Source organism: Lampetra fluviatilis, chromosome 19 (assembly GCF_964198595.1).
Source record: "Lampetra fluviatilis chromosome 19, kcLamFluv1.1, whole genome shotgun sequence".
Classification (NCBI taxonomy): Eukaryota; Metazoa; Chordata; class Hyperoartia; order Petromyzontiformes; family Petromyzontidae; genus Lampetra; species Lampetra fluviatilis.
Window position 1 is genome coordinate 5,895,330 of NC_136293.1, and position 12,123 is coordinate 5,907,452.

Genomic DNA, 12,123 nt, shown 5'->3' on the forward strand with positions numbered 1-12,123 from the left:
ATGTTGACCAAACGCTGCTTACTGCAGCCCATTATCTGTAGTTTGCAATAAACACTGTTTCTAAGACGCCAAAACTCAACGACGGGGTTGGAGTCCAGCAATGGACACTCGTGACCGAACTTGCACTCGTGACAACGGTGACCAACGGCAAACCAAGGCAGGGAACTGAGGACGGTTGAACCCTGGATGGTGTCGCATGGGCGGGGACCACCTTGCACGAGATGCGTAAGGCTGCGTCGTGGGCAGCAGAGGGCATTGCAGCAAAGATTCGTTGAAACCGTGAGTTTGTGAAACCCGTGTCTTGAGTGGACCCTCGATCGGTATGCCCCAGAGGTCGCAACCGGGTACCCGATACCCGTACCCCTACCCGATACCCGTACTCTACCCGATACCCGGCTACGCGTACCCGGCCGGGTACGGGTACCCGTTTGCGACCCTGGTGCGGCCGGGTACGGGTAGGCCGTGAGTCACCGGTGAGTAACCGTTTGTCACTCATTTCGGGTAGGGTACGGGTAGCGTACGGGTACCCGTTTGCGACCCTGGTGCGGCCGGGTACGGGTACGGGTAAGGACTCAAAACCCGTTTGCGACCTCTGGTATGCCCTCGGATGCACGGTGCACTTTGCTCCGGGTTCTTGGGTGGGTTTTCCTCGCGCATGGAGCAAAACGTAATCCGGTCACGTCTCAATCGAGTCTGATAAGTCTTGGCCCGGTGAAACTTCCCCCCCAAAACTATTTTCACGTCGCCCAGTTAAGTCGAGTACTTAAACCGATATAATCCGTGGACTCAATCGATTACTGGCCTAATGAGGTAGCCCGGGCTATATTGGCATGCATCTGTATTGGTGCGCGCTCTGTGCTCTCCTTGGGGCAATTACAGCCTCGCCCTGCACTTATCCCTCGACGCAAACCTGAAATCTGAGCCCTCTGCCATTATCCTTACTCCACCCCTTGCGCCGGGTGAACTCCGGTGTCAATGACTGCCGGCGCGTTCGTCGTCGCTTGCTCCAGAGGTTCGCGATTCTCATCCAGTGGCCGCCCTGATTAATAACCGCGGTGTTTGTTTGTTATCCACCAAGTCCCGTAACTGTGCTCCACTGGGAGCGGACGTTAACGAAATATGCCCGTGGTGTTATTCGCAAGGGTTAGGCGTCATGGTTCACACTTGCCACTAAGTCCTCCATCGGAATATGCGGAGCAATCATCGACCCCCCCACCCCCGCACGACTGCGAAAACTTGACGGGACCCTTCTGAAAAACGGTCATGAGACTCGGTGTGGCTTTCCTGGGTAAACGAGTGGAATAGATAAATCATTAAACCCCTGCACCCCGCACTATACACCTGGACTGATATCCACGGATTAATGTATCACTGGTAGACTGCAGCAGGAGACACGTGGCTTGTTAGCCATTGTCAGAAATATACTGGATGTGGTGTGCCGGGTACAGCGAGTCGTTTCACTCTTGACAGATTTCAGCGAATTAAAGCCCCGTGCTTTATAACATTTGTCCCTTGGTACCCATGAACTTGTACCACAGCCACAGCCAGCATTGGGTATCGCAGCAAACAACGAGCAGCCTGCACCACAGCCAGCGCCCAGGCACCTTAGACATTGCACCAGAAACCCTCTAGACAGTTCACAGAGCACCCTGCCTGGATCCGAAAGCCAACAACCACCAATTTTGGCAACTCACATAGTACCTGCGATCCAGCACCATGAACCTTGTACCCAGCACCTTAAAACCTCGCTCCGCACCATGGACTCTGCGCCCTCATACCTTGTAGACCCCACACCACCCAGGACGCCTCCCTCACCCACACACCTCACCCATCACTTTGAACACCTCGCCCATCATCCTTGGTCCAGAACTTACACCGCATCCAGCAGCGCCTTGGAACCAGCGCCTTGGAACCAGCGCCTTGGAACCAGCGCCTTGGAACCAGCGCCTTGGAACCAGCGCCTTGGAACCAGCGCCTTGGAACCAGCGCCTTGGAACCAGCGCCTTGGAACCAGCGCCTTGGAACCAGCGCCTTGGAACCAGCGCCTTGGAACCAGCGCCTTGGAACCAGCGCCTTGGAACCAGCGCCTCGGGAGTCAGCACCCCGCACCCACCGCACCCTGCCAAAAAACCTGCCACCCATCTCGGCAGGGCGCTGTCCATTCCAAGAAGCGGGGCGTGTGCGTGCCAGCGGGGGGGGGGGGAGCCAGCACCAACCTCCCCCCATCGCCTTGCCCCCCCATCCCTCCCCTATCACCCATCCCCCTCATCCCCTTCGCGGATCGGGGTGCGGGCTGCGTGGGAGGAGACCCCGTGACGCCGGCACCGCCCGGGCCGCCATGGCGCGCGGTGCCCCGGGGAGGGCGGGTTGAGAGGGCGGGTTTCGAGGGCGGGCTGGCCGCTTGTGACGACCGCCTGGGGCTTTCCGACGTCGTCTCCTCGACTCATCCATCCTCGAGCCGCTCTCCTCGCCGTCTCTCGGCTCCTCTCTCAGCTGGTTACAGGTAAGGGCCCCCCCCCCCGTCCGCGCTTTCACGCCGCCAACGCTGCCAGCCCCCCCCCCCCCGCTGTTACCTGCACGGAGATCTCCCTGCATCGCCCACCGCCAATGGAGGAGCCATGGGTAGCGAGACCCGCCCCGGCTCCCCCCCACCCCCCCGTGGATGCGAGGAGGAATGGACGGAGGGTGGCAGTGAGGGGATCGAACCGAGGATGTGTTTAGGTCCGAGACGGGAGGCGGCGGGCAGGTGTGCGATGTGGGTGTTTCCGTACAGGTGTGTGTTGGGGTAACATCGGCGCGTGATTACCTGTGTCGGTAGACCTCGTACGGGTGTGACTTTAGATCCGGGCCCATACAGGTGTGACTTTACCTTGGCAGGCATTAAGGGTGAGCTTATCTGGATCTCGCACCGATGTGTTTTTATCTGGGCTCAGCACAGGTGTGTGTGTTCCTGTAGACGATACAGGTGCGTGCTTACTTGACCCCAGTAGAGGTGTGTTTTACTTACAGGTCTTTACCTAGGCGCAGTAGAGGCGGACCTGTACAGGTGTGTTTTCATGCGCACATACAGGTGCGAGTTTGCTTGAAAAGTAGAGGTGTGTTTTTATCCGAGTTCCATACTAATGTGGCATTAACGCGGCTCCATAGAGGCGTGTATTTACGGAGAGCTCCGTACAGGTGCGTGTGTAGCTGGACTCCTACAGGTGTGTGTCTTTACCTGAGCACCATACAGGTGTCGCGTTAGCTGCGCTCAGTACGTGTGTGTGCTTTCTGGGGCTCCTTACAGTCGTATTTTAGTTGCGGGTGTCTGCTTACTGGGCCATACAGGCGTGTGTTTGTATGGGTGAAACTCAGGTGTGTGTTAGTATGGGGCAGACTCAGGTGTGTGTTAGTATGGGTGAAACTCAGGTGTGTGTTAGTATGGGTGAAACTCAGGTGTGTGTTAGTATGGGTCAGGTGTGTGTTAGTATGGGTCACACTCAGGTGTGTGTTAGTATGGGTCAGGTGTGTGTTAATATGGGTGAAACTTAGGTGTGTGTTAGTATGGGTCAGGGGTGTGTTAGTATGGGTCATACCCAAGTGTGTGTTAGTATGGATCTACTCAGGTGTATTAGTATGGGTCTACTCAGGTGTGTGTTGGTATGGGTGAAACTCAGGTGTGTGTTAGTATGGGTGAAACTCAGGTGTGTGTTAGTATGGGTCTACTCAGGGGTGTGTTTGTATGGGTGAAACTCAGGTGTGTGTTAGTATGGGTCTACTCAGGTGTGTGTTAGTATGGGTGAAACTCAGGTGTGTGTTAGTATGGGTCTACTCAGGGGTGTGTTTGTATGGGTCAGGTGTGTGTTAGTATGGGTCGTGCTCAGGAGTGTGTTAGTATGGATCATTCTCAAGTGTGTGTTAGTATGGGTCTACTCAGATGTGTGTTAGTATGGGTGAAACTCAGGTGTGTGTTAGTATGGGTCAGACTCAGGTGTGTGTTAGTATGGGTGACACTCAGGTGTGTGTTAGTATGGGTGAAACTCAGGTGTGTGTTAGTATGGGTCAGGTGTGTGTTAGTATGGGTCGTGCTCAGGGGTGTGTTAGTATGGGTCAGGGGTGTGTTAGTATGGGTCAGGGGTGTGTTAGTATGGGTCAGGTGTGTGTTAGTATGGGTGAGGTGTGTGTTAGTATGGGTCATACCCAAGTGTATGTTAGTATGGGTCAGGGGTGTGTTAGTATGGGTGAAACTCAGGTGTGTGTTAGTATGGGTGAAACTCAAGTGTGTGTTAGTATGGGTGAAACTCAGGTGTGTGTCAGTATGGGTCAGGTGTGTGTTAGTATGGGTCGTGCTCAGGTGTGTGTTAGTATGGTTCATTGTCAGGTGTGTGTTAGTATGGGTGAAACTTAGGGGTGTGTTAGTATGGGTCAGGGGTGTGTTAGTATGTGTCATACCCAAGTGTGTGTTAGTATGGATCTACTCAGGTGTGTGTTAGTATGGGTCGTGCTCAGGTGTGTGTTAGTATGGGTCAGGTGTGTGTTAGTATGGGTGAAAATCAGGTGTGTGTTAGTATGGGTCACACTCAGATGTGTGTTAGTATGGGTCTACTCAGGTGTCTGTTAGTATGGGTGAAACTCAGGTGTGTGTTAGTATGGGTCATACCCAGGTGTGTGTTAGTATGGGTGAAACTCAGGTGTGTGTTAATATGGGTCAGGTGTGTGTTAGTATGGGTCTACTCAGGTGTGTGTTAGTATGGGTCAAGTGTGTGTTAGTATGGGTGAAACTCAGGTGTGTGTTAGTATGGGTTAGGTGTGTGTTAGTATGGGTCATACCCAGTTGTGTGTTAGTATGGGTCATACCCAGGTGTGTGTTAGTATGGGTGAAACTCAGGTGTGTGTTAGTATGGGTCAGAGGTGTGTTAGTATGGGTGAAACTTAGGTGTGTGTTAGTATGGGTCAGGTGTGTGTTAGTATGGGTCATACCCAGGTGTGTGTTAGTATGGATGAAACTCAGGTGTGTGTTAGTATGGGTGAAACTCAGGTGTGTGTTAGTATGGGTGAAACTCAGGTGTGTGTTAGTATGGGTGAAACTCAGGTGTGTGTTAGTATGGGTGAAACTCAGGTGTGTGTTAGTATGGGTGAAACTCAGGTGTGTGTTAGTATGGGTGAAACTCAGGTGTGTGTTAGTATGGGTGAAACTCAGGTGTGTGTTAGTATGGGTGAAACTCAGGTGTGTGTTAGTATGGGTGAAACTCAGGTGTGTGTTAGTATGGGTCATGTTCAGGTGTGTGTTAGTATGGGTCATGTTCAGGTATGTGTTAGTATGGGTCATACTCAGGTGTGTGTTAGTATGGGTTATAGTCCAGGTGTGTGTTTATTTGTACCAAGCACAGGTGTGAGTCCATGTGACCCCCACACTAGAGTTGACTTTGCTGGCTCTGTACAGGTGTGTGTTTACCTGGCTACCATACAGGTAATGTGTGTGCGCTTGCCAAGTCAGCACTGCGCTATAAACCCAGCGACCCGAGTTTGACTCTCGCTCATGACCAATCATAGTGGTGAATGTAGGAACTGGTGCTTGGCCACCCCTTGGTCGACTCAGCCGTAAAATAATATTTGGCGCGGTATGAAAACATTAGCACTGAGGAGACAAAGGGGCCGTCCATAAATGACGTCACGCACCTAGGGGGGGTGGGGTCAGACATTTATGACGATGTGTGACGATGGGGGGGTGGGGTTGATTAATGTGATGTCACATCAAAATGCGCAACTTTAAATAAATATAGACAACACGTTCTACTTAATTAAATAGACTTTTTCATGAATGTTTTCTCCTACAACATCAAAGTAGCGCCACATTAAATACGCACTACAATGACAACAGTTTAAATCGATTTTGGGGGGGGGGGTGGGGGGCAGAGCTTTGTGACGTCATATTTGAGGGGGGGGGGGGTCTGACTTTTTGTGACGCCGTGTGACGAACGAGGGGGGGGGGGGGTCAAAAATCATTCAAAGGCAGCGGGACGTGGTGTTGGCCACCCACCACCACCCCCTCGTGTGCCGTACCTTCCTTCATAGGTGCTCGCTAACAACACCTGCCCCAAAAGTCTGGTGAGGGCTATACGGGTGAATATTTGCGTTATTGCCTTGGCCAGGTAAGGACGGGTATTGCGTGTTTGCATACGTGGGCCTCCGTACAGGTGCGCATTTCCTATCCGCCGTGTCGAGGTGCGGCGCGTTAAGAGGGTGGAGAGAGCTCCACATTCGAAGCTTCACTGCTCTTTCTCGTTCAGCATTGGTCTTCTCCAATTTCCTCCCCTTTTGCAGGGTATGGATATTGTTAAGCCAGCAGGGTATGGATCACGTCTGACGATGAAGCTGAAAGACATTTCTTATGCAAGTAGCAGGCAGCTCTATGCCCTGATAATTCACTATTCACCTCCCACCGACGCACCGCCATTTATGTGCACATGTATTTGTGCGTTGAACTTAATAGGGAGTAGCGTGTGCAGCCCTTTGTCCACCGCCTGATGAAGGGCTGCCCCCATGCCGTATCGGTGACGTGCGTTGTTTGACCATTGCGTCGTCACGCTCGGCTCGTGTCTGTTGCTAGTGACGTTCGCCGCGACCTGGGATTGAACCCTGTTCGCTGGGCTTACAGCGCAATGTGCTAACCGCCATCACCGCTTCCTCGACGCATTAATAAAATAACATTCACGTTGCACAGCTCATTGGCATCCAACAGCCTTCATCCAGCAACAAAAAAAAACACGTAATCGAGTCTCAAGATTGGCCAATATCAACCGAGGAAAAAACCCAGAACACCCAGAGAAAACCCGCACGTGCAAGGTGATAACATTGAAAGCTCCACACAGATCGACGTAAGAATCCATTGCTCTACCACCGTCTCCTGGCCACCTCGCAGCAATATTTCTGCAACACCTGGCAATCCCCAGGTAGGCATCGGCCGTCAAAGCACGAAGCAGGCACAAAAACCCGCTTAGCTTCTGAGATCCGACGAGACCGGGTGCGTTCCCGGTGATTTCGCCAGAGGCGTGTGTGGCCACCACTGTGTGCATTAATATTCGGTAATGAGTCTTTGCCCCTAAAAAAAAACAACTAATTGATCAAATGACAACAATGGTCACCATCATGTCATTCTACATGAGAGAAAAGTGTTGCTGGCTGGATTCCTGGCTGGATTCCTGGCAGACCCGCGTGCGTGGTGGCGACGTCACAGCGCGAATCTGCGCGATGTGACGTCACCCGCACCCCCGCAGCCTCGAGTCGGGTTCGTGTGTGCTGATGTCTCGTCCCCAACTCCCTCCCTCCCTCACCTCCGATCCGTCCACCCTGATCCATTACCCCCTCCACCCCGGCCGTGTGTCCCGCGCAAAATCCGTGGGAATACGCCATCATGTTATCGCACCTCCGATTGGCGTGGTTGGCTACGTACGGTGCGAAAAAGGTTCAACATATATGCATATATATTTAAAAAATCGCTCATTGGCTGGGGAGGAAACGTCGCACGGACACGTCCAAAGTACACGCGGACTGCTAGGAAATAAAAAAATAATTCCATTGACTTAGATAAATAAATAAAAGATTGTTGTCATATTTTATCACGTTTTCGACCGGTTCCCTATTTCTATAACATGCAAAGCACGTACTGATACGGGTCGTTTGTATCATGCCCTATGAAGCCACGATTGTAACCGTGACCTGTACCGCGCAGGACACCCGTGAAATAGAGGCTAGGAGCTCATTGGGGCCTTGCTGCCGAAATAAATAAAATCCAAACCTGCGCAGGAAAGCCTCGCAAACGACTCGGGGTGTTCGACAAATGCGGAGAGGCTCGTGTGGGGCTTGTGGGCGTGCGATTGCCGCCGTGTGTGTTTTAACGGTGGCGGCGTCTCGTCCCCAGGTGCTCGTGCTCGGCGCCTCCTCCTCCTGCTCCTCCTGCTCCTCCTGCTCCTAGCCGCGTGTGGCTGCGACTCGGCGTTGTGGAGTGAACGCGGCCGCAGGTCAGTGCGCGGCTCTCTTGGGCCAACGTCTCGCTGCCTCGCGGTGGGGCTGGGACAGAAGCAGCAAACCTTCTGCACCTCCCGCCGACACGCACGCCGCCATCGTCGCTGTCGTTGTCGTCATCATCGTTGTCGTCACGATCAGCCCCTCTCGTCGCCTACCTTCACCTGAACCTCATGAGCATCATCAGCCCCTTGCCTCATCAACCAAATTCCCATCATCATGATCATTTGGACTGTCACCCAGCACCCTGCATCACTGCCGCTGCCCACATTGTCATCAGAATCATCAGCATTCTCCTCTGGACCTCACCTCCAAATCGTTGATCCATCACCCCTACCATCAGTCACCCTCACCATCAACAACAGCAACCGCCGTTTGCCATTAAGTGGCAGCTATGTCACCATGGCACTTGTGCCAAACTAGGTGCACCTTGAGGCCACGTGAAGTGTTGAAGGCTCGCTGCTAGCAGCAAGTCACAGGACAGGCCCAGGGGCCATGGCTTGACCGAGATGATTGGCAATTGTCCCACATGCGCTCCCTACTGTGCCACCTTGCTGTATATTAGCCGCCCGGTGCTCTGCCCGTTGTTGTGAGCTTCACTTCTCTGCCCTCCACTTTTGTTGGAGGGCGACTGCCTCAAACTGCCCAGTAGAGTGCTTCACAAGCCTCCTCCATGGTGAGAACACCCTCGCCATCACCCCTCCATCACCCCTCCATCACCCTCGCCATCACCCCTCCATCACCCTCGCCATCACCCCTCCATCACCCTCGCCATAACAATCACTATCACCCAAACCTTACTGGCAAGTGGAGCTGTTGGGCTTGGTGCTTGTGGTTGGGGTTTGGATTAATGCGGAGGAGGAGGAGGCGGAGGAATATCTGAGTGACGATTTAGCAGAAACATTTCTCCACTAGTTTCAATGTCGCTGTTTGTAAATTCAAGTTTAGTGACTCACTGGCGGTGCTGGTGCGTGCATGCGTGAGTATGTATGTGCGCGCTGCACTGTACGTTGGGGCGCGTGTGTGTGGTGTCCCCGTCCCCGCTGCGGGAGCCCCAGGTGGTGGCAGGGGTGGGGTCACGTTTTGCAAAATTCCCCGAGTAAGGTGTGGCTTCTGCAGGACCGGTGCCAGAGCAGGCTTTGCTTTGCGGTGTTATTTTGAGAACGCAGCTACTCGGAGCCAATTAAACGACCGCTGCCGGCACGGAGCGTGAAGCGATTTGGGCAGAACGTCGACGCGGGTTTGACGTCGGATTCGGCCTCGCAAAGTCCCAAGCCACCGCTGTGGAGTCGGAGGAGTGTTATTGGTCAGAACTTGGTCAATACATTGGCACGCACAAAATAATACGTTTGTAAACGTGACGTTACGACCTGCCCGCCAGATCTTCATTGATCAAATGCAATATTTCGTGCGATGCAACTGGAGGGCGCAAAGTTACCCGTGTATATATATTTTTTTGTACGAAACGCGAGAGCGTGAACGTGCCCGTCGCTCGTTGCGCTCTCGTCCACGCCGTCACGGCGGCAGTCGCGTCGTGAACCGGCTCGGTTCGTCCTCGCCGCCGATGTTTGCCGTGGCCGGGAACCAAAACTCACGTGGCACTGACGGCCGCACCTCCGCTCCACCACAATTCGCGATTACGGAACTAAAACAAACATCCCCACGTTTGCGTTTGGGGCCGGGCCACGCGGTGGGTTTCATGCCGAAATTCTCATCTTTAAACCCTCCGTCACCCAACAAGATTCAGCATTTACATAGGGGAGCGGCTGTTCGGCTTGAACTTGCGACCGGGTCACTCGGAAACGCGCACAATCCCGTCAGACCTCGCAAGCTACCGGCATCAGATTATTCATACTGGAGGAATGAGCTCTCAAGCTTCTAAGCGGGGTTGAGCCTGGCTAGCGCTTGCGTGCGTGACCACCGCCACGCGCAATCACCTTGTCGTGGGGCATGTGAGGCTACCTGGTGGACAGCGGAGGGCAGCAAGGTTAATCGCTGTACTGTACTTCTATGCTCCCGCATCTCTGCTCTATCCCTTCACCAACTCGCACTGACTAGCACGGTGCAGTATTGTAGAACAATCACCCCTTTCCCCACGACCCGAATGGTGTGTGGGAAGGCACTCATCCAGCAGTGGAGTGACACAGAACTGTACGTGTACATGTACAGTGCTGGCTGGAATGTGTGTCACTGTGGTGTCTATGGCTGTGTTGGTAATATGACACCGCCGTTGTTATTATTATTATTGCACATGTTAACCCTTCACGAGATCCTCACTGAGTCTCGACTCTTTTTCAAGAGGGTCTTGCCAAATTTTCGTCGTGGGAGGGGGGGAGGGTGCAATGCTGCTGCTGTGTTTAAACCCAAATTGAGTCATTTGCAGTGTGAGTTTTCAGCAATGAGGATGTTTTGGCCAAAACCAGTTGCGTTGTGGATATCAGGGGGAGAACGTACAAAACTTCACGCAGAAAGGTGGCCCGGGTCGGGAATCGAACCCAGGCGCGTCTTGCTGCAAGGCACGAGCATTGCCACTGGCGCAACCACTCTGCCGCCCTGAACCCGCACCGACCCCTTGCAATGCGTCGCCATGCCGACCGCGGCTCGCGAGCCCTGGACCTGTCAGGAGGTGCTTCTCTCTGCGTGCGTACTGGAGCTTCCCTCCGCAATACATTCGGAAATGTTTACTGCTGCGCCCGTGCGTGCCGCTGGTGGCTGGCATGCCCGATGCGGTCCCTTCATGACCCATAGGTTACTGTACACGTTCGGTTTTGTCGCGGCGTAACGTGCGGTGAGGTTGCGGGCTGAAGCCGCGAGGCCTCCCAGAGCTGCGGGGTGGCGACGAGGCACGGGTACAGCAATGGATTATTGAATGTATCTGTGCGGAGATTTTGTCTCCTACTCCGTCCGGTTTGCTCCGACGTGTAGCCAGACTCACGGATGAATTGGCTAGAAACGCCGATGTCACAGGAGCCTCCTGCAAAAGAGCCTCAAGATGTTTTCCTGGGTAATTGAAGGTGCACCGTCATTTTTGGGATGGGGTGGTGAGCGCGATGCACTGGATCTGGCGAGCTCGGTTCAATTCCTTACCGCGGCTCACACCAGTGGCGATTACGTGAGCCGGTCCCCGGGACCAGCGCGCACGAACGAGCGCGCTGACGTGTGGTGAAGCAAGCCCAGAGACCAACACCAAAGTGCCGCCCTCTCCTTCGTAGACCGGAACGGATCTCGGAGGCAGCTCCACGATATCCACTTTCCGCGGGCCGCTCTCTCAACAAGAAGGCTCGCCGCTTCTGCGCGAGAGAACGGAACGGAGTCCTCATCTGGTGACGCGATGGCGACAGCGCCATCGGCGGTTCAGGAGAGGGTTCGAGCAGCCGCTGAGATTGAGCAGAGGCTCGCGAGGCGGTGCGGCACAGCGCGGCGGCCAGCGATGCCCTCGTCTCCCCGTCCTGGGTCGTGTCCCAGCACACTGGACGGCGCCCGCTGGGCTGAAAGTGCCACGGTCTCTTGGCAGTCCCTCCGCCGCTGTCGCCACGCACTGTGAGGAACTCGACAGGAAACCGATCGCGCGACTGTGGACGCGAGATTAGCTCGGGTGGGGGGGGCTAAGGAAAAAAACGAGAAGTCACACGGAGAGAGAGGAATCTAAACAGCCGCCCGCTCACTGCCTACACGTATGAACCCACACTCGGTCACACGCACACTCACTCCATCGCAGGCACGCTCCATCGCACGCTCGCTCACTCGCACACTCGCTCCATCGCACGTTCGCTCACTCGCACGTTCGCTCACTCGCACGCGAACGCAAGGGCATCGGTCGCTGACTGTCGCGTGTCCTGCGACGCTGCCTGCTGCACACAGGTGTGGGTGTGTGCTTGTGTGTGTGCGCGCATGTGTACACAGGTGTGAGCTACTGCAAATACAAGGGGCAGCAGAAAGACCTGAGCGGCGGGCAAAGCTCTGTCGTGCCGCGTTAGGAGAGGCATCGCCGCCTTGTAAACCTGTGTCAATACCGTGCTGTGTGTGTGCGTGTGCGATTACTGTGCGTGTTGTGATGTGCAATATGCGGAGGGGGAGAGGCGGTGGTTTGCGGCCTTATGCGATGAGTCCGGTGAGAGC

The 12,123-nt window shown here is 54.4% G+C and overlaps 1 protein-coding gene across 1 annotated transcript in view; it reads left to right on the plus strand.

The window, feature by feature from the left end:
• Positions 1-2,441: 2,441 nt before the first annotated feature.
• The window catches only part of LOC144937586 (uncharacterized), a 60,016-nt gene continuing 50,334 nt past the window's right edge, over positions 2,442-12,123 (plus strand). The window contains exons 1-2 of the mRNA XM_078864895.1: positions 2,442-2,503; positions 7,901-8,000. The gene's annotated coding sequence lies outside the window, so the exon portion shown is untranslated. The remainder of the gene's footprint in view (positions 2,504-7,900; positions 8,001-12,123) is intronic.